Below are 25,516 nucleotides of genomic sequence, written 5' to 3' on the forward strand. Positions count from 1 at the left end.
CCAGTAGTTTGGCTAAATGGTCGATAGAAATGTTGAAAAGTGTCGGTGACAGATTACAGCCCTGATGGACTCCACGACATTGTTTAAAAAATTCAGTTCTTTTTTGTCCAATTTTTACAGCACATTGATTTTCAGAGTATTTACATTTAATCAGATCATAAACTTTTCCTCCTACACCGTTTTGGAGCAGCTGATAGAAAAGGCCGTCGTGCCAAATGGAATCAAAAGCTTTCCTGAAATCTACAAAGCAAGCGAAGATTTTCCCTTTCTTCTTCTGCTGTACATGTTTCTGGATGAGAGTCTGGAGAGTGAAGATGTGGTCTGTTGTTCTGTGTTTGGGGAGAAAGCCAATTTGGGATTTACTTAGAATGTCACCTTCAGTCAGGTAGGACAGGATTCTTGAATTTAATATACTACAGAACAGTTTCCCCAGATTGGAACTGACACAGACTCCTCTATAATTATTGGGATTCAGTTTATCTCCATTTTTAAAAATAGGAGTAATCAGACCCTTGTTCCAAATATCAGGATATACACCACTTTTTTAAACTAAATTAAATAATTGAAGCACAGCTGCTTGAAGTTTCCTGCTGCCGTGTTTTAACATCTCGGCTCTGACACCATCGATACCACACGTCTTTCCATTCTTCAGGTTAGACATTTTGTCCTGTAGCTCTTCCATTGTAATCGGACTGTCCAAAGTATTTTGATTATCTTTTATTACATTTTCTAATGATTTTAATTTGTCTATTGTGGTGATCTGATGTGTGTTTAAACCGAATTGTTCTTGATTTTGATATAAAGTGGAGAAGTAGCTTTCCAAATGTCGATGTTGTTTTTATGTTTGCTTGGGTAAAAAAGAGTTTTCTTCTGATTGATTATCTTTTTGTATTGTTGAAGGGCGGTGTGGTATTCATGACACAGTTCTTTGTTTTCAGGGTCGTTGTGTTTCCTGTTTGACAGTTTTCTGAGCTGTTTCCTGAAAGAGCAACATTCACCGTCAGACCACGGTTCTTTGGCTGGTTTTTGGTTCCATTTGGTACTTGGTCTCTTCATTTTGGATTCTTTCGCTAATTTAATAAATATTTGATTCAAATCTTTTGTAGCCAAATTAATGCTTTCTTTGTTTATGGGGTACTGTCTGCTTAGAAATGTATCTAGCATGTTTTGGATGTTAGCATTGTTAAATGTGTTGGTGTAGTGTGTGAGGCTGTTTTCTGTCCATTTGTAATGTTTGGGGAGGGTTAACAGGTCGTCATCGGGTGTGTTGTTAGGAGTCTGGGTCTCTAATGTCTTTAAATACAGTGTGATCTGATTGTGGTCTGATATGGGACATTGGGGTAGGACTATGAATGCATTAATTTGGCCTGAATCGAGATCCGTGATTGCATAATCTATTACACTGTTACCTAAAACAGAGCAGTAGGTAGAATCTCCTCGGGTCCTACCATTCACTATATAGAGTCCTAGAGATTTACACATTTGTAAGATGTCTTTCCCATTCTTATTAACTGTACTATCATAGCTTTGTCTTTGTTCTGTAACCACAGGCTGGTTTAAGGGAGATATAGTTAAATGAATATTTCCATCTGTATCAATACAATCTTTCTCTTTGCCAGTTCTGGCATTCAAATCCCCAAGTAGTAACACCGAACCGAGTGACTGGAAGTTAAGTATTTCTCCTTGGACTTCTTGGAGGTATTCTTCCGAATAATATGGGGAGCTTGAAGGGGGTAAATAAATAGCGCATAAATAAACATCTTTGTAGTTTTCAGTGAGTCCTTTTTTCCCTTTTTTGACGGGTGAGATATGATTGAAATGTTTTTGTTTATACCAAATAAGGATTCCTCCAGACTGTCTGTCGTTTCTTATATGGGAATGTTTAACCGATGGTACACTCAGTTCAGTGTAGCCACTTGGGCAGTTTGAGGGGGTGTTCTCATGTTGCCATGTTTCCTGTAAGATTACAATATCAATGTTTCCTACACTATTTACAAAATCATGGTTTGAAGTTTTCATTCCAAACGTAGAGGACTTCAGTCCCTGAATATTCCAACTACTAACAGAAAAGGATGCAATTCTCTCAATTAAAAGTGTAGTGCTTCATAACAAAGTGTCCAAGATACCATAAATCATTACAATCAAATATGTGCAGTTATTCAAATTCAACGTATTAACCAAATAGTTAATTAACTAATTCACTTTGTGATAAAAGGATAAATATTGTCTTATCTGGTGTTGCAGAGGAACCTTTGTTCTGGCAGCGACATCAGCGTAGGTGTCTCTCTCTGTTGGGATTTCGGGTGTACTCTAGAAGATGTTCATTTGGTTGTTCTTTCTGGGGGTAATGTTCCTGCCATTGATGAAGAGACAGCAGTGATGGGGGGAGCTGCGGCTGCTGCTGCGGCTGCTGCTGCTGCTGCTGCTGCTGCTGCGGCTGCTGCTGCGGCTGCTGCTGCGGCTGCTGCTGCTGCTGCTGCTGCTGCTGCTGCTGCTGCTGCTGCTGCTGCTGCTGCGGCTGCTGCTGCTGCGGCTGCTGCTGCTGCTGCTGCGGCTGCTGCTGCTGCTGCTGCTGCTGCGGCTGCTGCTGCGGCTGCTGCTGCTGCTGCTGCTGCTGCTGCTGCTGCTGCTGCTGCTGCTGCGGCTGCTGCTGCTGCTGCTGCGGCTGCTGCTGCTGCTGCTGCTGCTGCTGCGGCTGCTGCTGCTGCTGCTGCGGCTGCTGCTGCTGCTGCTGCTGCTGCTGCTGCTGCGGCTGCTGCGGCTGCTGCGGCTGCTGCTGCTGCTGCTGCTGCGGCTGCTGCGGCTGCTGCTGAGAGGCTCGGTGTCGCTGCCCAGGGTGGGGGTGAGGGTATATCTGCTCAGGGAGGGGGTGAGGGTATATCTGCTCAGGGTGGGGGTGAGGGTATATCTGCTCAGGGTGGCATCTCTCTTTCTCTCTCTCTCTCTCTCTCTCTCTTTCTCTCTATTTCTCCCTCTCTCTCTTTCTCTTTCTCTCTATTTCTCCCTCTCTCTTTCTCTCTCTCTTTCTCTTTCTCTCTATTTCTCCCTCTCTCTCTCTCTTTCTCTTTCTCTCTATTTCTCTCTCTCTCTCTTTCTCTCTCTTTCTCTTTCTCTCTATTTCTCCCTCTCTCTCTCTCTTTCTCTTTCTCTCTATTTCTCTCTCTCTCTCTCTTTCTCTCTCTCTTTATCGCTCTCTCTCTTTCTCTCTCTCTTTATCTCTCTCTCTCTCTCACTCCCTCTCTCTTTCTCTCTCTATCTCTTTCTCTCTGTTTCTCCCTCTCTCTCTCTCTCTCTCTTTCTCTTTCTCCCTCTCTATCTCTCTTTCTCTTTGTCTCTATTTCTCCCTCTCTCTCTCGCTCTCTTTCTCTCTCTCTCTCTCTCTCTCTCTTTCTCTCTCTCTTTATCGCTCTCTCTCTTTCTCTCTCTCTTTATCGCTCTCTCTCTCTCTCGCTCCCTCTCTCTCTTTTCAGACTATATTCACTGTCCTTTCTTTAAATAAAGAGAAAGCTAAATACAGATTCCTTTGCTTTGAGGACATACAGTAAGTATGTCTTCATCATTTTACATAAAGCAGATCTGGGACATGTAGAACCATTGTAAGCGGCAGGGATTTAGTTTATTATTTACTGCAACCAGTTCAACCTCTGTGTTGGCCTCATCATTCCTCCTGTAGAAGCAGTCAAGGTTTGTCCATAAATCCTCAACTTTGACCCCCAACGCTCTGGTGCACTCCTTGTGTGCAGCAGCAGCACTCTGACATCTCTCCACTAAAACATATCAACAGGTCCTGTTTGTGCATGTGTGTGTAATTTGGGCCTATGTGTGTGTAATGTGTGTGAGAAGCAAGAATGGAACCTAAGGTTGTCCATATACGTGCATTCCTCCCTACAAATGTGTTACATAACTTTCTAGCTTTAACCATTCTGTTCCTCATGTGGCGCATATAAAACGGTATCAGACTAAACTGGCTTTTATTCTGGCTCCCCAGCTGCAGAGGCGAGTGTGCAGTGTGGCATTTTATCCACAAGGGGGCGTGAGAGGCTTAAAAACTGAGGAAGAAAGAACGATAATGATTCCATTTCAAACAGCAGCATCTGGCAGTGGAGTGATTTAAGTCCAGGTGAGGCTCTATACATGAATCATCCAACTCTCTCCCCCTCTGTGTGTAGCTTCCCCCCCCCCCACACCCCCACACACCCTCCGTGGTGAAAATTAAATTCCAGCTCAAATATACAAGCACACAACATGGTCTCCTCTCCCCTGGTGCCACAGTGTAATTCCTAGATTAAGGTTAACAAGCCTCCCCAACCTTATTGCTGTTATTATGGCTTGGCGGTGGAACAAGAGAGCAGAGTTTTTTAGTGGTTGTGCCCTGCAGGAGTACCAGGCGTGCTGTGCCATTGCTGGATGGATATAAAGGCTTACACTATAAAAAATGTAAAAACAAATATTTTCCTGATACATCCTGTTGCTCGTGGTTTGGGTGTGGATTCAAAAGATTCTACAGCAAGTGAGAGAGATTAGAATGAATCTGAACGTAAAAACATATCTTTGAGACATATCTCAAACCCGTGAAGATGAATTACTCTGACAGGAAGTCATGTGACCTGAAATGATGACTTTGATGAATGGAACTGTTCGCATACTTCCCAGCATGCTTTGTTTGAGGTACAGACTGCCCTGAGAGAACGCTTCTATGTGGTCAAAGGAAATATGATTAAGATGGCGATGTGCTTTGTCTGTTAATGCATATTAAAGGAATCGACTGTTAACGTATTTACAGTCTTGTAAGAGTTAGATGGGAAGGGTAAAACCACTTTAATGTTTGGTAAACAAAATGGATCAGTGAGCATGGTCGGCTTAAATGTGTTAGTGTGGGTTCTCACCCAACTTGGGGTCATTTTGCTAACATTGAATAAATGGATACTAGCTGCAGCTACAGTTGAGTTTGTTTTTGTCTGATGACAATAACTGCAATGCAAACCATGACGGTGATACCCTTCAATTAATTTAGCAAATGCTTTTATAGAAAGCGATGAACATCAGAGAGTTAGTACAAATAGGTGTTCATAAAAGAGCTGGGTCTTTAGCTTTCTCTTAAAGGCGCTTAGGGACTCTGTAGATCGAATGGACTTAATTGGTCGTTAATTCTACCAACAGGGGGCGACAGAGGAGAAGAGTCTCGCTCGAGACTTGGGGCCTTGTTGTGAAGGTTGGAGCAGACGTCTTTCATAACCCTCTATTAATTTAAAATAACAGTTTCCTGGAGCATTCATGTGCAGTAACGGACTTCTAGAGGTGCTGCTGGTTTAGCTCAGGGTTGAGCGGGTTAGGCTCCATGTGCAGGGGCCACAGTCCTCAATGCACTTTGACCCCCGGCTGTGACCTTGCATGTCATTCCCCGTTCTCTCTCCTCACATTATCCACGTCTCTTTTCAGCTTTCACTATCAAATTAAAAGCAGAAATGGCCAAAATAAATCTTCTAAATAGGGGACACAGATGGCCTAGCGGTTATTGTATGGAGGCCATAGTCCTTAAAACAGACAGCCTGGTTCGAGTCCAACCTGAGGCTACTTTCTCGCATGTCATCCCCCTCTCTCTCTTTCTCTCTCTCTCCCGGGTTTCCTATTCTATCCACTGTCCTATCAAATAAAGGCATTAAAAGCCCCCAAAAAAATGATTAAAAGGAATTCTAATGGAGCAGAGATTACGTTTTGGTCAAACTTCTTCACTCTAATTTTTGCATGTATATTAGTTGTAGCCCCTTTTTATTTCTGCCTTCGTTTAGCCAATCAGGTTGTTTTGTTAGGTGAGTCCTTGTGCCATTTTACCAGCTGAGAATCTGGCAGCGGAGCGTAAATCTTCACACAGAATTCTCGTAATAGAAAAACAAAGACTGCATACCGTCAGTGGCCGCTTTGCTGTGAAAATTCTCAGACTCTCAGTCGTCCTGCGCAGCTGTTGTCCCCGAATTTTTTAAGAAAGAGACACTCTCGATGGCGTGATGAATTGATGTCAGGATAAAGAAGTGGGTTAGTGTGCAGCGTAACTAAGACTTCTATCTGCTAGTCCACATCCTGTTAAGGGGGTCTGTATGGCTCAGAACCGACCCACTGAGCTTCTGTTACCTTTGGTCAACAAATTATTCCCTAATTTCAGTGGAATCAGCCCAAAGTAATGCCCAAAGATTTAGAAGATAAAGTTAAGAAGAAAATTAGGACGACATTTAAGAACTTTGATTTCAAGAATCTCATTTATTGTTACGTTTTTATCTCAGGAGGAAACATAAGAAGAAATTTACGAAAATAAATCCAAACTTTTTACACAAATATGAAATCTTTTTAACTTTTGTCTTAAGACGGAAAGTTAAGAAGAAATCAGCTCTTAAGAAGTTTTTTGTTTTCTTAAGAAGGTTTTGTGAATCCGGCCCCAGAACAGTAAAAATGTACGCAAAGAACTTTGATTTGTTTTCATGTGTACTGAACTTGAATCCCATTTATGTGCACAGGAACAAGCTGCTCATGCTTTACCTTGTGATGCACTAGTAGTAGTTCGTCCACTGAGCTGCACACCTGTCTCCAGCTCCTGCCTGCATGCAACTTCATCCCATTAGATGAACGGCACGATAAAGCCTCACAAAAAAATAAAAGCAGAGTGGGGGGAAAGGAGAAAATAATCACATACAGATTCATGCAGGTGATCCCTGATGTTCTGCACGGCTGCACAGGTCAGTCTGAGGAATCCTTTCTCCCAAGGACTGGTTGTACTTTCAGTCCAGGTGTGCAGAGACACATTGAGGGAAAGTTGCCAGGACTGCAATAGCTTTTTTTTTTTTTTTTTATTGGATATAGCTCGGTAACACCCTGGAAGTGCTGTGTAGTCAAAAGTCATGAATTCCTCTGGGAGGCAGGAAGGGAGTGAGCTGCCTGTGTGCAGCTTTTCTTGTCCCATTAACACCTTTTCACAGTTGTTCCTTCACCTCACCTTGATCCATGGCACTTGCATAAAACGCCCTAGTAAGATATTTAACACACTTGCAGGCTTGCAGGCTTGTGGATCCGTAATCAGGCCTGCTTATGTGAAAAACAGAGAGAAAGTATGAGGCCTATAGGACTGATGAATGGGTCGTGTTGGGCTGCACGCCTTGCCTGGCAGAGGGTTTCCTGGCAGAACAGGAGAGTGTAGGTCTCTCTCTCTCTCTCTCTCTCTCTCTTTCTCTCTCTCTCTCTCTCTCTTTCTCTCTCTCAGGCAGATTTACTGCATGCCAGAGGCTGAGGTTTGAGGAATGTCCCCCTGCAGTGAGACAGCGAGGGCCAGGGGAGGGTGAGCAAGACAGGCTGAGACATCTGTACTCCAAGATAATATAAGAGCTGACAGTAAGACAAGATTCTTTTTTTTTAATACCTATCAAAGGGTTTGGAGCTCCCTCTCTTTCTCCCTCTCTCATGGGACATTCTGAGTATTTCCAAATAAAGACATAAAAGCCTCAAATATCAAAACTCACTCAGAGATACTCGGATTATTATTTTTTGCAATTTTGATTCACATGACTGTGTTCTATTAAATTTAAGTTTCAACAGTGTTTCACTCTGTTATCAGTGCTCGGTGGCGAGGGATAAGAGCGTGTTTCCCTCCATGACGGGCTGCCCCACATTTAGATCCATCAGGGTTACATCTGTTTAAACACTGTCCATCACCCACTCTGAGCGGACGCCGAATTAAGCACGTTAATCCTTATCCTCGATGTAAAAAGGGCAGAAAGTAGGAAAGCTGCAGTGTAAGCCATATTGTGGAATTAAATCCTCCCACTCTGCTCTGAATTTTTTTTTTTTTGTTGTTTTTTTTACGTGCTCATTTTGTTATCAAAAAGAATATTATCAGGGGTGCTGGTGGCGCAGTGGTTAGAGCGCACGCCCCATGTATGGAGGCTATAGTCCTCCAAATGGGCGGCCCAGGTTCAAATCTGACCTGTGGCTCCTTTCCCGCATGTCATTCCCTACTCTCCTTCTCCCTAATTTCTGACTCTATCCACAGTCCTATCTGTCCAATAAAGGCACAAAAAGCCCAAAAATAAATCTTTATCAGATGACTAGTGACCTGATCTTTGCACTCTGTTCTATTGGCTGCCTGAATTTGGTAATCTACGCAGGATTATTAGAGATTAGTCTGCAGCAAGTCGCTCTGGATGACATACAAAAACCTAAAAATGCGGAATACAAAACAGCAAAAAAAAAAATCTCCACTGGCCTCCTTTTGAATCAGATAGAAATGCCCTTACATGTTTGTGCTGTTCATGCACCAAAGACTCATTGGTACAAACAAGTTGATGTTGCTGGGTGGTGAAGGATGTTTGTGATTAGGAAGGATGTTGGCTTGAACACTTCTCTTCCTGAATCAGCTTGCCTCTGTGTGCTACAGTATGTGCTGCAGGAGATTAAATTCCCTGCAGCCCTTTCTTTATGCATTAGATCTACAATCTGCGAAAGGCATTTGCATTTATTAAATTTGACTTTTTTTTAAGGAGAATTCCCCAAATGACAGCGACTTGTCAGTGCATGAGTCGAGCCATGAAAGCATCCTCATAAAACAGAGGCTTTTTTACCATGCCTGTTTTAAAAATATATGTCATTTTACTGTTTCTAATGCCCGATGGGATTTTGTTTTCAGACTTTGCCTCTCCATAGATTATAGTTTTTAATGTCAAGAACAGATCAGAGCTCTAAAAAACGGAGGGATTATCCTGTGTTTCCCCAGCCAAAAAACAGTTTCTCTCTCACACTATGTCGTTATCTTTGAAGACATATTAACAAAAGAAATAATGAAAGACATTTTCTGTATTTTTTTATTTTTTTTAAAGAAATGTGTACGCACACATCTGCACTTTGGCTTTTCATGCTGTGGCATTCAGGTGTCTGCATGGGCATGCCTGGTTATGCCTTTACCTTGCAGCGGCCCCTGACGGGATTTAATTTCTCTTGATAGCTTGGTATCTTTGGCCCCTTTCCCCCACCTGGAGAGAGCAACACCGCAACGCTATTTAAACCTCGCCCCAGCCTATTATGTCAAATGATATGATCAGAGCGGTACGAGGGAGGGATGTTTAATGAGGGGGCAAACAAAGGCTGGACTGTGAGAATCTCTGTTGTAATTTCACGACCGTTAAAAGTCACACATGACACACACTCAGTGGTGGAGGACAAAGGTTTTTCCAATCCATGACAGTATTTTTTAAGGCGAGCATCAATAAGCCGCTGGTGTGACTTTTTTTTTAAAAGCAAACAAAGGTGAATAGATTGTTCTTTTGATAAGAGTCCGAGAGTGACGGCACCGTTTATGTCCTCCTCTGTAGAACAAAGGGGGAGTTACGCAACAATCAGTATAAACTGTTCAGAAGATACAAACACTTCACTGTGTGAGAGTGTCTGCGTGGGCTGGACTTCACCTGCTTGGCTGGTTGCCTATCACATACACAAGAGCAAGGATGCACTTTATTATACAACTGCTGCTTCACTGAAAGACAATAAAACTCACAGTGAAGAATTTACAGCCACACCATATTCACACGGCAATACACAGAGTAAACAATACACCTCTGTTACAGTTCTTATTACTCTATATGGCTGCAGTGCATTTGGAGCTATAGCACTCTCAGTGGCATCAGTTAAGACCAGGTAGTGTTTCTCAACCAGGTGCAGAAGTCGCCTTGAGTGACAGCTCAGATTGATCTATGTGTCTGTCTTGAAGGTCAGGCCGTCTGAGCTGCACCGGGTTTAAACTCAGAGGAAGAGAACGAGAGGATGTCTTCTGTTTCAAGTTGGGCTAAAAGACTTGATAACTTTACATGAATGACGGGATTAAATTAGTTTATTTTCATTAACTATACTTTTTTTTTTTTTTTTTTTTACCTGTGGTCTAAATGAAACATGTGTGCTGTGCTTTGGTCAAAATATAACATGAATCAAGCACCAGAGGAGGTTTGTGACCCTGTATAAACCAGCGCTCTCAGAACGCTCCGTTTTGGTGTGTGTGTCTCTTTAAATGCAATTTGCCCCCCATTTCATAATATGTCCCCTTTAATATAATTTGTGATTGTGGTTTATTCAAATAAAGAGCGTCTTAAAACAGAAGCTTTTATACTCTAACTGTGGATGATCGAAGTCTCTTGATGAATAAACGAATAAACTCATCACATAACATTCATTAGGGAGGGTAAAAAGTCTATTTTGCATGTAGGAAGAACTACCTCATAACATCTGTCAATCACACTCCTAACATCCAGAATACTGAAGGTCGAAGGGTTCTTTTTTGTGTGAGTCTAATTTGGTTTAAAGTCGTCAAAGTGGTATTTGCTCATTTATGACCTCTGCAGAATAATAAGCATTTTTGTGGTGGTCTGCTTGCTGTTCCTGGTTTCTTTAATGGGCATTACAGTGCACACAAACAAACAAACATCGCTTCATAACAATACACGAGGGACTTGAAATATGTCCATGCAACTGGAAAAATAAAGAGGAGTAATCTTTTTTTTCACCCCATTTGGCTTTTGTTAGAATTCTTTTAACACATTTTTCTCATGAAGACTTTTTGAGATTTGGTGCGCTGCTTTAATCAAGCAGGATATATTTATTTTTAAATATTGACAAAGCTTATAAATTTGTTCTTAAGAATGAGGTCAAATTCTCTATCAACTTTGATATACTTTTTCAATATAACGTGTTTTAAAACGACATGATCTCCGTTACTTTAATGTTGATAATGTTTGTTTGTTTTTGTTTTTTTTAAATCCATTTTTTAGTATCTATTTTTTAGTACATTCTTAATTTTTTTTATTTAAATTGTACTGTGTTCACTTTTTGTTTGCAATCTTTGCTCTTTTCTGCTGTCACAATGTAAATTTCCTCATTGTGGGATATATAAAGGATTATCTTATCTTATCTTATCTTATAAACTAAAGTACAGAAGCTTTAAAAAAGCACTTAAATAATTGCAATTTAGACTTTGCAGGAGTGAACCTTTTAATAAGAAATAACCTAACAGGGCCCATTGGGTGCCTTGGGCTTGTATTTCTGTTGCCATGGTATCGAAACAGAAATCAATAAGAATTGTATGAAAGAATAAAAATCTGGTATTTTGACGAACCTAGTTCTTAATTACGTCATTTGGTGCCTTCCATTTACCGCAAAACTCAGATCTCTGAGCTGGGAATGACGTCACACCTGATTTAACTGCGTTCCAGTTGGGAGTTGGCAACAAGTTGGACAAGCAACATGGACGCCACCTTTGTTTGTTAGCTAATGCCTGGCGATAACGACATACTTTACTATGATAGTTTGTGCACAGAAATAACATGACACCATGTCCACAGATTTAATTTACACGATGCTATCGATGTGATTGATTTAATTACACAAAAAGAGGACTAAGTTGATAATAAAAATGTAATTTACAGCTTAAAAGTTACTGTTGAGACTAGTAATGCTAAGTTAAATCCTGGTTGTATATATTCCCATTCTTAGTTTTGATATTTTTAGTGCTTATTTACTTTGTATTTAATATTATATTGTGTTTAGATTTGCTAATATTGTGTTTTTTACTCATATTGTGTGTTTGGACAACCTGCTGCTGTAACGCCACAATTTCCCAGTTTGGGATCAATAAAGTAATTCTATTCTATTCTATTGATGTACGTAGCAGCCATGTTGGATTTAAACTCGGGCTACTGAAGTTCCTCTGCAGTTTATGTGTGCGCAGTCGGTGGCCCAGTTCGGCCACCCCAGTCCACAAAAAAGTCTGGCTCCGCCACTGTTCATGTTGTAAAAGCTCCGCATATAGCCTTCATAGCAAGTTTGCTGTCTCAAAACTTACCATGTGCTGTTTGTTAAAAAAAAAGAAGAGCTGTGTGTTTGCAGGGAGGGAGATTCATTAGTCTGAGTTCATTCCTCCCCACCGGTCAGACTGGCGTATAATGTTTTATGGGGGAGAGAGAGGCGGGACCTCACGGCCGGGAAGGGCGTTCTCTTTGCGGTCAGACCGGGCAGAGTCATCCCGAGGGGGCGGGTCCTCCGGCAGCGGAGAAGGAAAACCCACCTTTTCTTCATTGTTAGGGACGCGGTGGAATGTGATGGTTTGATCTCCAGCGGGCCGAGGGAGGGGGAAATATCCGAGAGGAAACAACCGACGAAAGTGTTTCACGCCGAGGGGGGAGGCCAAAAAAACATATACCCCTCTGTCGTCTCCAGCTTCTCTGCGAGGATATGTGGATGAACTTGTCCTCTCCGTGTCGGCAGCAGCAGCAGCGAGTCCGACCGTCCGCATGAACTCAAACCGTGAGAAGTTGTGGATGTACTGTCGTTTTTTCTCCAGCCTGCAGTGGGCTCGATAAGGTAAAGTTTACGTCTTTATATGTTGGTGTTCTTTGAGTTGGACTGGGAACACGGGGAACTGTGTTTTTTTGGGGGGAGTCAGACAGCGGCTTCCTGAGTTTGACCCAATCAGTTGGGACTGCAGAAGTCTGAACTGCGGCAAGTTTTTCAACCCTCCTCCTCCTCCTGCTCCTTCTCCTCCTCTGCTCGTTTTGTAGCCAAAAAGAAGCATCCAGGGCTGCGGAGAAAACCCCTCAGGTGGTTAAACTGTGGCGTTGAATGGGACATGACATTATAATTTCAGAACACACCGCCATTAATACAATGTGTCGCGTATTTGGCGGCGTGATTGATGTTTTGCGAGTCTCTTGCGTCTACGCACTTCAAAAAAAAGAAAAACGTCAGTCGTGTTCATATCAGCTATCCTATCCGCTGTAATTCAAAACGTGAAGTTTAGACACTACACTGTTCGTGTTGTCTCATGCTCCTGACATAAATCATGTAACGTTAGTTGTTATGTTCTTCCCACATCATGCGTTGTTACAACATACAACATGTTTTATTATCAAGCTGTAATTCCCTTTTGTCTTAAGCTTCCATGAATATTGGAGAAAGCCTTTATTTTACGAATGACGTCCCATTGTTTTAGTTTCTTTTGTTGACATCCAGTATCAGTCACATGACCCCACATATCAAGACTTTGTACCAGACTTCAGAAGGCACTGACCCCTTTCCATTATGGGGTTAGGGGGAACATGAAAACACAGATATGTTTCAGTATATTTCATACAAGTGTTTCTATAAAGTATGATAGGTAACACATATTGTAGTATACTGACCTACCTACATATAGAATATAGAATAGAATTACTTTATTGATCTCAAACTGGGAAATTGTGGCGTTACAGCAGCAGGTTGTCCAAACACACAATATTAGCAAATTTAAACACAATATAATATTAAATACAAAGTAAATAAGCACTAAAAATATCAAAACTAAGAATGGGAATATATAAAACCAGGATTTAACTTAGCATTACTAGTCTCAACAGTAACTTTTAAGCTGTAAATTACATTTTTTATTATCAACTTAGTCCTCTTTTTGTGTAATTAAATCAATCACATCGATAGCATTGTGTAAATTCAATTAAATAGTCCATAAAAATATCAAAAATAAGAATGGGAATATATACAACCATGATTTAACGAAGCATTACTAGTCTTAAATAAGAAAAGATTAAATACAACATACTTTGCTGGAGATAGATGTGAAAAAAAAAAATAGGTCTATCACCTGGCCTAAATATCACACATGAGCACAAAAGTCACCTTTTATTGCTCTCTATAAGGACATACACAGACGCACGCCACTGAAAGGATTTCATGGTGGTTTTACATCAGGAAGGAGCACCGCCTGTATTTAGGTCTTTAATCTCCTGAATGAGTCCACTGTTAGTTTACCCATTTTGAAAGCAGCTGGGAGACTGAACCAGTGGGCATGTAGTAGCTGTTCCTGTATTCAGGGGTCTGTTTTTTGGGGGGATAGTGGACTTCCAATAAATAATGAATTGTTGATGGAATTTGCAAAGGAAACATGCCAAGTGTACTCTGTGTTTATGAATCTTCTATAGGGGCTTTGGACTTTTTAAAATAAAGCATTTTGAAGAAGGCACCAACAACTTTGGATAACTTTGACATTTTTACTTAGGAGATCTTCCTATTGATTTTCTTTCCCATGCTTATATCGCTTCTGACCCCTTGGGCGACTGTGGCACAGTTGGTAGAGTCGGCAGTCTCTGAACCGGTAGGTTGGAGGTTTGATCCCCAGCTCCTGTAGCCACATGTCCGATGTGTCCTCCTTGGGTTAGGCACTTAGCCCCAAGTTGCTCCTGCTGCACATACATGCAAAATACTGTCAGTGGAAATACACTGATTACTTACATTTTAATAGCATTAACTAGCATAAGATACTCTACTAGCAATGCACTGTTTTTGGTATTGTCACATAATTATTTACCTAAAACTAGTCATTTTTCTGTATAAATAATAGTGTTCTATAACGCCTTTACAGCATTTTAGAGCATGTTTTTGGTAGTATTAGTGGCTGACAACTATACAGGTATCAGTTTCAAACTCTACTAAGGTTGACACATTGGACACTAACTAAAATAATCCTAAAAAATGAACAAACAGTGTAGCTAGACATGTTTGAATAAGTGTGTTTGTGTTTCTTTTCTGCAGCACACACACGCATTAAAGCAGAGGTGGCAGAGCCTGAACAGTAGGTGCCCTGTGCTGCCTCACCTTAACAGTAATAGACGAGTGTGTTCATGTGTCAACAGCAGGAAAAAAAGGTAGTTGTAGTGGTGGAACGCTAATCTGCCAGGTGGGGCTCGTAAAGAGCAGCGCAAAGGGGAGGGAAGGAGAGATGGAAGGGGGGGGGGGGGGACCTGCCTTGACCTGTTTCAGACATGAAGGAGACAAAAAAAAAAATCACTGATGACTTTCCAGTAAGGCTCACCCTCTCAGCCAGCTGTAGATCACACCAGCTGAGCCGGGCTACCAGTTTGTGCTACCGTGGCGTCGTGAACCCCCCCCCCCCCCCCCTCCCCCCTCCCCTCCCCTCCTCCTGCACGCACTTACATGGCAGCTTGTCATGGCGGTGGATGTGTGAAAAGGGGTTTTCTGTGGTATTTCTCTGAGTTGAGGCTGTCAGGTTGGAAGAAATGCAAAGGGGAAACTTTAACGAGAGAAGCAGCAGAGTGAAGAGTGAGATGTCTTCTTGATTGCTTCTTGAGCCGCTTCTTTGCTGTCTTGGTTGCATCGGCTCTCAGTAGAAAATAATTCCCATGCAGCAGCGGATGGATGCCTCCTTTGACTTTCATCCCAGTAGCTGAACATTATTATCACCCCTGAAATCATAGTTGTGAATGTTGACACTGTAGGAGTGCCACCTACGCAAAAAAACAGCACTTGTTTGGTGAGTGAGCGATCATGAGGGCCGACAAATTAAAGTTAACAAGACAGAAGTTTGCACCGCGTCCTGTCCAGAGTCAAAAGCTGCCATGCAAACTAATAATCATACCCCTCTCTCTCGTCTTTTTTTTACGACACGGGCAATACCTCGCAAGATTGGTTTTCCACTTGACAGAACGCCACCGGCAGCCCCCGTCAAACTGCCTGCGTCGCTTTAGGTGAAACCAAAAACTGATAATTATGTGTGTCCAATAAGGGTAATTATCAGACTAAGTGCTGGACCTGGGGATTACCGAGTGGCTAAATGGCTGCTTTGGGGGATTAAATTAAAATATAGAGGGTTTTTTTTTTCTGCCTGGGAGAATCAAACCGCGGTGGGGAATGTGGAACCCAGCCTGTCAGCGGTAGAATTACTGCCACTCGGCATATCAAGGTTTATGTGCAGAGCCCTCGCTGTTACTTTAGCACCGTCACATCAGGGTGGAATTACAGGACATGCATATTGACATTGTGTGTTGCAAAGTGCATGCAAATGAGACCAGTGGTTAACGCTTTGTAGGGGATGTCTGTGACGGTTCTCAGTCATCCAGGTCAGGGTAGATTCAAAGCTTATTGAGCCAAAGGCAACTGGACTTGGTTGAAGATCTAGAAAAGTTCAAGATCGTCAACCAAGTCCAGGTGCCTTTGGATCAAACTTTGTATGGGGACAAAAATGTCTATCAAGAAGATTCAAGATTCAAAATGTTTATTGTCACGTGCACAGTAGGAAACAAGTTTCCCTGTACAATGAAATTCTTTCTTTGCTGTCCACAATGAATGCCAACAATAAAATATTAAAATTAAACATAGCCAAAAAAAATATATATATATATTTATATTAATAATAATATATACAAATATACAAAAAAATGAGGCACTTTGAAGGCAGTAGAGTGCAAATAGAAAATTTAAACTGCAAAAAAAAAAGACAGTTGTATTGACTCAGTCATCAACATCATCAAGTTGACAAGATTTCATTTCATTTCATTTTATCAATTAATCTGGCAGAAGATTCTTCATAAGTCCTCCAATAGATTGCATATGAAAAGTTAGAAAGAAGTGAAAGTGAAGCTTTGAAAGTACTCGTTTGAAATGACTGACAGTTTAAAACCAAAAGATATCCAGTTTTATATTTTATATGACAACAGACACCACTTCATCTTAACGTACGAGTCATTGAAACCGAGGAGTGTTTGGCGTTTCTGCTGGAAGTTTTTTGTCTGTATCGCACCAAATAACAAAGGAAGTAATCTCGCGGCGCTGCAGATGGAGCCGGTCTAGACCAGGATGGGACAAAATCTAGATACAGCAGATCGTCGCTCCTCACTCTTGTGATATGAATTCTCGTAACGCTGGTGTTACACTTTGATATTTTAATTAGAAAAAGACGTTCAAAACATGATTCCTCACAATGGCATTTATGTCTTTAATGAATCGCTTTGGATTAAAAGCTTTATCTGCTAAATGAATTGTGTAACTAACAGAAAATGACAGACTTGCTTGTTCATTCATGAAATGAAAACATGGTAAAAGTGGAGTCAGCACCCACAGGACCAGACGAGTGTCCTTTTCCAGTGTAACCTTTACGTTCTAATAAGCTGTAATGGATACTGCTGGTAGAATTTTTAGGCCGGATGGTGTTGGTGTTAGTTATTATTAGTGCAAGACTGTGGCCATCCTGAAATAGCACGGGTGAATCATGGTCTCTCACAGGCTCGTATTAAAGCCCACACACAGCCTGGGAGCGTATATCCTTTGCAAGTGTGAGTGTAAGTGTTTTGTCATAATGCAATAAAGGGCTCTGTATCCGGGACAGAGTCTGCTGTTGACAGTACGCAGGCCAGCTGGAGTCTCCGCCTGTCTGTTAGTACACTTCAGGAGGAGGAAGGCTTAATACCACACAGACGCTGGAATGAGAATTTGTTTCTCTGTACTGTATAACAGGGTGCGTGTTTGGGAGAGGTATGAAGAGCTGAAATTTCCAGCAGTCAAGGAACACTCTGATTCCTTTGTCATGCAGCGTTTGGATTTTAAAGGATTTACCACATTTTCTTTACATTTTGTCTTAGTTTTGCATAGTTGGTGTCTGGAATTGTGTTGCTAAGATTATCATTAAACCTAAAATATCAGAAGGTTTAATGTTCACTTGAAGTCTCCCTTTATGTCTGTCTGAGTGACGTTGCATTTCCTGGTTCATGCCACCTCACAACCACCTTTATGCCACCTCATGACATCTTTATTTAAGCTCTCTCATTCCCTAGAGCTCCCTGCCCTCTGTGATCGGTGCCAGTTTTATTTGGCTAAACACACTTGGGTCACAATTTTTCACAGAGGAAGGTGGTGGGTCCTGAGGCTAGATGAGTTGAGGATATGTAACATCTAACATCTTATTAACGTCTAATATACATTTTTTTTGTAGAAATGTTCCAATACAATTCTTTCCTTCTTAATATCGATTCCTTTTGTTTCACTGATGGCAGAGGTTTGCTATCTAAAGTGACCATCAGAAGTTACAAATCCCAGGAACGCCAATAGCCTAGCAGTTATGACGCATGCCGCATGTACAGATAGCTGTAGTCCTCGTCGCAGCGGCCGTTGGTTTGAATCCGGCCTCTGCCCTTTGTTGCATGTCATCCTCACTCTCTCCTCCTAACATTTCCTGTCTAACTTCTGCTGGCAAAAAGGCCCAAAAATATCCTTAAAAAAACAAACAAAGGTAGCTAATTCCATTCATACACATTCATAAATCACAGTCGAAGCAGTGGGAGCAACTTGGGGTTAAGTGTCTCGGACATAGGGCTGCAGGAGCTGGAGATCCGCACCCTTTACTGTATATCACATCCAGTACCTATAGACTGGGATATTGAGCTGATACGGAGCAACTCTCATTGATAAATAAACATATACAAGATTGGTTGAGAAAACCACATTATCAATTACTCGCTTTGACCTGCTTTCTACTCTGTGGTTGCACCACACTGTTGTTGTTTATTTTTGTCACATGTCACATTTTTTGTGGCTAATTGTTTTGGTGTTGCATTGTTGAATTGAATGGCACACCTGCTGATACCCAAATCCTTTTAGGCTGTACGAGAGGCCGATACTAATATTGGTATCAGTATCAAAACAATTCAAAATATCCTTGAATACCAGTCCATGATGAAATCAGTCACAGCTCTATGCATACAGTATGTGTCTGTTGTGAGCAGCTATCTGACTCACTTTCACTTTCACCTCTTCCTACCCTTTTGTATTTTTTCCCATCACTTTTTATATTCTCTTCTTGATCCATTCTTCCCGCTCATTTTCCGTATAGCTCCCCCTCCTCCTGCATGCTCCCCCTGCCAGCTTGCTTTATCAGTGGAGGGCCATTGACAGGGCAGGGCTGTGTGATTTCAGCTGGAGTTCAAACTACTTGAACCTTGTGTGTGTGTGTGTGTGTGTGTGTGTGTGTGTGTTCATGTATGTCTGAGAGCCAAAGCACTTTTCCTCGACGCTGTTCCCAGCCATGTCGATCTGTCATCGGATCCTCGGGGCTGAGTGTCAATCACTCAGTGAACTGCAGCCAGAAGTACATCACTGCTCCAAGAAGTGTTCACAGGCCTCACTCAGGCACTCATTACCACACACACACGCACACACACACACACACACACACACACACACACATTGACACACAGAGCGGCAGACACACGCTCTCACTCTTTGAGAATTTTAACGTCATCACAAGAATGGGTTCTGTGTTCATGCGACTTGTTCTGCGTGTGTGTGAGTGTGGAATTAGTCCTGCAAAGCGTGCCAAACAGCCTCCTCATTACCAGCCGCTGTGGTGGGTGGGCCTCATGGTGGCGTGGTCGCTCGCTGAGGCCTCGCCACTTTTGCTGGGCTGCCTGCAGGTGACTGTGAAACCAACTTGGGTTCATCTCGGAGATCTGCTCTAATGAAGGATGCATGTGCACGGGACTTCGATGTGTCAAATGAAATTAATTAGCCGGCTCTAATCGGGCCGTATTTTAACAAAAGTGAGCAACTGTATCCATCCAAAGTGTTTGCTAAGATGTTAGCTGCAGGAGCCTGGGATCAAACCCCCGACCATCCTGTTGACAGACGACCGACTCTACCAACTGAGCCACAGCCGCACAATAATTGTATTATAAGAGATATGAGGATGATAGCATATTCTGCCTTTTAGATACTTTGTCCCATCCTTATTCAGCATTCATAATGTAAAAAACAACACCATCTTACTTCACACAATCTAACTTTGACGGTAGACCAGGTGTGACATTGTACAGATGTGTTCCTTCAATTGGTTTGAGTGGTGGACAATTTCATACCGAGTCTCTTTGGGAGATCTGCTGAAATTAGCGGGCAGCAGCAATGCCTATTTTTGATTGTAGCCTGTGAAGGAAAGCCCGGCAAAAACAAAGGTGCTTTATCACGATTGTGCACCAATCACACAGTTAGACATGGTCATCAAACGCCTACATTCCCATATTTGCCTCAATGATGTAATACACCAGCAATACTAGATTGTCGTATGAACAGATGTGTTGTCAAATCAGCCAATCCTAGATGAAATTGATATAATTTGTCAAACCAGTTACGTGAGTTGTTGGTTGTGAAACGTACATTTTTGTTGGGTGCAAATGAGTCAGTTTTAAAGGTTCAACTTGATACTTTTATGACAAACTTTGGGTCAGGAAATGGTTTTCAACTAAAGCTCTGCTGATGACAGGCCGTCAACAATGACTCATCAAGTTTTGAGGAAAAACGGGAGTCTTTGAATCATTCACTGAAACTTGAATCCGACCTCTCTGTTCCCCTCAGAGCTGCAGGATACTCTTCAATGACACACTTCCACTTCCCTGTTTTTGTTTTATGTGTGACGAGTCGGATATCAATCCGGTCACCTTAACACTTTGGGTTAGACGGACAATGCAAGTCCTTCGGGGATTATGAAGCTCAAAGGAGAGTTATAAATACACATTCCAAATCATGGTAGTAAATCCTTGTGAAGCTGCAGAGGATACTATGACAGGGTAAATATGATCTGTCAGTCGCTAAATTTGCCTTGAATTAAAAGCCTTTGTTTAAAGGGGATCTATTACACTCACTTTCAACATTAATTATGTCAGTCTGGGACACATGTTGAGTAGTGAGCTAAATTTGTAGCTAAAGAAAACTCCTTATTTATCTGATTCTGGCATCGGTGCAATCCCTCCTTTTATCCTCTGCCTGAAACAGTTTGTTTAAGCTACTGTCTCTTTAAGGCCCCCCCCTCCCCATGTGCCCTCTTTCCTCCGATTGGCCAGCTCTGTTTGCAGTCGCAGGGACATTTCAGTGAGTTTCTGGGTGGGCATGTCCTCCAAGACGTCGACAGAACCTGACGTCAGATTCTGACACAAAGTTCTCGTAACATCTCGTTCAGAGCAGCAGGAAACCACGTCCGGGGATTTACGCCAACAACAGATGGGTAACATTTGAAATTTAGAAATTTAATATGTCTCGAGACAGATGTCTTCATACGTCCTCTATCACTTTCCCTCTCAGATTATCCATCAGTCGTATAACGCAGACCTGCACCAGACTTCCAAACCGCCTCCGAGCCCCATATTTCAGCTACTTTAATTTATGAACGCCCATCGCCCCCCTGCCGCCCTCCAAACAAGGCAGCTGCCCTGCTGCTGACCATGTGATGGTTCTTAAGCTATGGCAACTGAAGAGGGAGAAAAAAAAAATCATCTGTTCTTCATTTTGGCTTCAAAACCATCCACCAGTTCTTTATGAAAGAGAAGGATGAAGTTGGCATTTGGTGCTTAGATGCTCTACCAGAATGTCATTTGTTATTTGCCGTGCCGTTGATGCATGATTCACTTTTCTTTCATCTGTTTTCACATCTTTAAACTATTTCCAGTTCTTCAGTTTTGATCCTGATTTTTAGATAAGTGGAAGACTTGGTTTAGTCTTAAGACTTGACTCAAAAGGTTTCTCAAGTGAGTCACTTTTTGAAGTCTCCCTTTTTATGTCTGTCTGGTCGACTTTGCACTTCCTGGTTCATGCCACCTCACAACCACCTTTATGCCACCGCATGACATCTTTATTTGAGCTCTCTATAACGCTCCCTGCCCTCTGTGATCGGTGCCAGCTTTATTTGGCTAAACACTCACACCAAGAATGTGTTTGTTGTTGCTGCTCAGGTGATAAGTCCTCTAATGTTTAATCGGTGTCCGTGCAAAGCCAGCCAGCTGGAGTTTTGACCCCACTGACTAATGATATGGTTCCCTCTGCTCCTGTGTTTGTTTAACATGCTTTCATTTCAACCTGAAACACAGTTCCCTCATGGTTTTTGGGGATTTCTATTTGTTTCCGACTGGTTCTAATTTGGGATTAAGGTTTCTGTCGGCCTCCATAAGTTGTTTTACAGAAGGTTCCCTGTGCGCCTGTTATGTTCCTACTCTGAACAGGGCTCCTCAAAAAATGGCTACCTCTTGGATCCTGGAAGAAAAGAGGAAAAGAAGTGCAAAGAAAACCGACTTCAAAAGCATGTAGGAGGCACGGCGAGGCGAGAGGGAGGGAGGGGACTTTTAACAGGGGAAAGCTAAAGTTAAGACGTTTCTTGTAAATTCCTCAGCCTCTCTTTTTATTTTTTTTAGGTGTTCTCGTCCTCTACAGGCCAATATTTCCTCTCTCTCCTCCTGATTGTTATCTTGTCTTTGCTTTTTTCTTTCCCTCTCTTTTCACTTCGCTAAAGAGGTGAGCCCCCCCCTTTCCTGTAGCTCCCCCCTTCTCTCGCCTCGTCCAGGAGTATTTTTGGAAGTTAATGAAAAGAGAAATCTGAACCGCTTACCCTTAAAAGGTATGTCTGGGTCAGCTGCGTGGAAACTTGTGTTATTAATGTCCCTAACATTTTCTTTTTGAGAGTGGGTCATCTGTGATTGTAAGTATCGTTGCCGCGTACAGCGCAGGAATGCTGCGGGTTGGGGGGGGGGGGCTAGAAGGGAAGGAGGGTGGGCTTGCAAGGCAGGCCTACGTCTTCAGGAAAAAGAGGGGGGTCAGGGGCATATTTGGCATATTTCAGGAGCCATTCCAGTCTGGTTCAAGATGCATTCTTCTTCCTAGAGATCTGGCTCAGCGACCAGACGGACGGCGACCAAGTGAGGAGGAGGAGAAAGGTGAACATCACGCTCTATTTCCTGTCAGTCTCATGATGCTTGTAATGGATAATAGTGCAGAAAACACAAGCTCAAGCAAAAAAAAAAAAAAAAAAACTTCCAACACAGGTGGTAAAAAAAATACCACCTTTTACCACCTAGAAACGGACACAGATGTCTTCCCTCTTCCCTCCCAGCAAGACCAAAACCTCATTTCTGTCCATAAATGGCTCCATGTTGAACCGAAGTCCTTCAGGCAGCAGCAGGGTTTGTGTGTCTTGGGTACCATCACTACACTTTAATGACTGTTTATATGTTAAGCAGCAGTAATATGTCCCTTTCAACCTCTCGTCCACGGCAACACAGTCACTGCATCGCTCCCCTAGAATTTATGATGTTCCAGTCTGTTATTTGCAGTCTTGACGGGCCGCTGACTGACGTGACAGTGGTTGGCAGGAATTCCCTGCGGCGGTACTACCAGTCCAGCGCCCAGCAGAGGTCGGGGTTCATGGCGAGGTCTCGGGCCTGTGTTGACGGTCCAGCTATGGTCGACTGTACAGATTCAATCCTAAACAACTAAAAGGTCTTAAGGTGTTTTTCGGACCGCAGGAACTTTCTCATAGTTCTAGGAACTGTTTGAACCCTCCTCCGTTTATTATTCATTGCGCACCTCAGGAACTATGAATTATTTGAGTTGCTAGAACCCCGTTAAGTGGAACTTTTTTAGCTCCTGCTTCAGATTAGATACCATGGGTGGAGAGAATGCAGACAGAAAAAAAAGTTCCCATACTGTGTAGTTCTCAGGGAAGTCCCTAGTGGATAGATCCTCTTCAAAAAATCCCGGAAAACACCTACTGTAAATCCCTGAAAGTCCTCATTCTTGTTTGATACCATCACAGCTTCCTTCTTTTGTATTGTCAGTAGAGATAACTTGTGACAAATAGAGTAAACAGATCTTCATGGAGGGTGCACACTATCCTCACTCTGCTGCTGCTGCTGCTGTTTCCTGGTAAGGACCGGAGAGACAACATCAAATGCGCCTGCCTCCTTTCATGAGTTGTGATGTGTCTGATTCCTCTTTGTCGGAAAATTCAGTATGTAATGGGGCACGACCTCAAATGTGACAAATCAAGAGGAGAACCTGCGCGAAGCAAAAGGCAGGTGCTGACAGAGTGAATGCTTTGAAGTCCCTGTTGAACACCTGTGGGACGTTTTAGACAGATATTAAAGGAGATCTGTTATACTCACTTTCACCGTTAATTATGTCAGTCTGGGACAGCTATTGTGCAGCGTTGGGAGGTGTGTAGCTCACAAACCTCCTTATTTTCTTGACACAAGCGTCTGTAAAACCCCTCATTTCAGCTCTTTGCCTGAAACGGTTCATTTCAGCTACTGTCTCTTTAAGGCATCCCTTACCCACATGTCATCTTTCCTCCGATTGGCCAGCTCCGTTTGAGTGTGTTTCTGGGTTGGTTGGTGTGTCCTTGAAAGATTCTGCCGGGGTACACCTACAACTTATCTCCATGCTTTGCTCTAAGACGTCGGCAGAACCAGAAGACGTCAGGTTCTGGCCAAGTCTCGCCGAGTTCTTGCAAAGTCACGTTCAGAGCAGCAGGTCTCCGGGGATTACGCCAACAACTGTGTATCTTTGCCGAGGTTTAGTATGGACATCAAACATCGTAATATTATATGTATGTTTTTAAATATGGATCTGCATTATAGATCTCCTTTAATGTATTCAACCATCAGCTGTGTGGAGTTGTGGAACTCGTACTTTTTACTTTAATTTGTCACTTTTTTTTGTAATCTTACTAAAGCAAAGGAATAATTGTGGGCCGTCCGTCCACCTTCTTCTTTGGCTTTTCCTAAAACATAACAAGTAGAAAGGTGAACCTTTGAGAATTGATACTTGTGTCATCTTCAAAAGTGTGAGTACAGCTGTGTGTGTGGATCACATGTGACTTGATACAGTCCTGGTTCAGATCCTCTCGTGCTCCTCCCGATGAATCCGTCTGGATCCCGAGCCTTAACCTTGACTGTACAATGGCTACAGTACACACACACTCTCTCACTCTCACACACTCTTCCTGTCTGACCTGTTCTTATCCAGGGATCTACAGGGCGGCTCTGAAAATAAAATTCCTCCCGCAGATTATTTTTCTTGCGATCAGAAAATATACATGTTCTCAGGGAGAGGAATGCTCGGACCCCATTGAGACCTGGCGATTGCTCACTTCCCCCCTCTTCTGTGTCTCTTATCCTCGGCTGTTTTGTCTTCTGTACTCTTGTTTCTGCTTGGCTTTCGCTTTTCTGGACCTTTTACTCATTTACTTTGTAGACAGTTCTTGTGAAAGTTCAGTAGATGTAACGACTTATTTCCCTTTTGTCTAACGTACAATTACTTTTACTTTCTTTCTGTTTTTTTTTTCCTACTTTAATTTAAAACTGGTAAGATGTTCTACATCATTCAGACGGACATCTCTCCCTCCCTCCCTCATCCATCCATGTATAAGAAAGCCAGATTTGAGAGGCTTTCATCATTGTGGTGCTGATGCATGCAGACCCCAACTGCTAGGCTATTTTCAGCCTCTCTTTCCCCCGTCCTCTGTCCCCATTTCGCCGCCTCCCCCCCCCCCCCCCCCCTCCTCTGCTCTCCTTTGGTGTTATTTTGTAGGAGATGTCTGCACTTTTGTGAAAGGGCAGCTGACGGCTGGGCTGGCTGGTTTTCAACCTCCATGCCAGCATCGCTTTTGGAGCTCCTTCTCATGCTAGCAGCCCCAAACCCCCGGTGGAGTGAAGCAGCATAATGTGAGCCACTGGAAGGAGGACATAAAAATAGAAGGGGAAGAAAGTGCAGCTTTCTACTTTAAGAGTCATTCTCGAAACTATTTCACATCCAAGACTTTAGGAGTAAAGAAGAAGTTTGGCTAAGTAGAGCTGCTTTTAGCTGATATTCAATACATGATGGAAATAGTGTGGGGAAA

At 42.5% G+C, this 25,516-nt stretch overlaps 2 protein-coding genes across 3 annotated transcripts in view; both read left to right on the top strand.

The window, feature by feature from the left end:
- The window catches only part of tmem30b (transmembrane protein 30B), a 134,849-nt gene that overhangs the window by 49,990 nt on the left and 59,343 nt on the right, over positions 1 to 25,516 (top strand). The window lies entirely within an intron of this gene.
- The window catches only part of luzp1 (leucine zipper protein 1), a 51,655-nt gene continuing 38,230 nt past the window's right edge, over positions 12,092 to 25,516 (top strand). For both annotated transcript variants that reach the window (XM_061063361.1, XM_061063362.1), the window contains exon 1: positions 12,092 to 12,384. The gene's annotated coding sequence lies outside the window, so the exon portion shown is untranslated. The remainder of the gene's footprint in view (positions 12,385 to 25,516) is intronic.

The sequence above is a fragment of the Labrus mixtus genome, chromosome 18, assembly GCF_963584025.1.
Source record: "Labrus mixtus chromosome 18, fLabMix1.1, whole genome shotgun sequence".
NCBI lineage: Eukaryota > Metazoa > Chordata > Actinopteri > Labriformes > Labridae > Labrus > Labrus mixtus.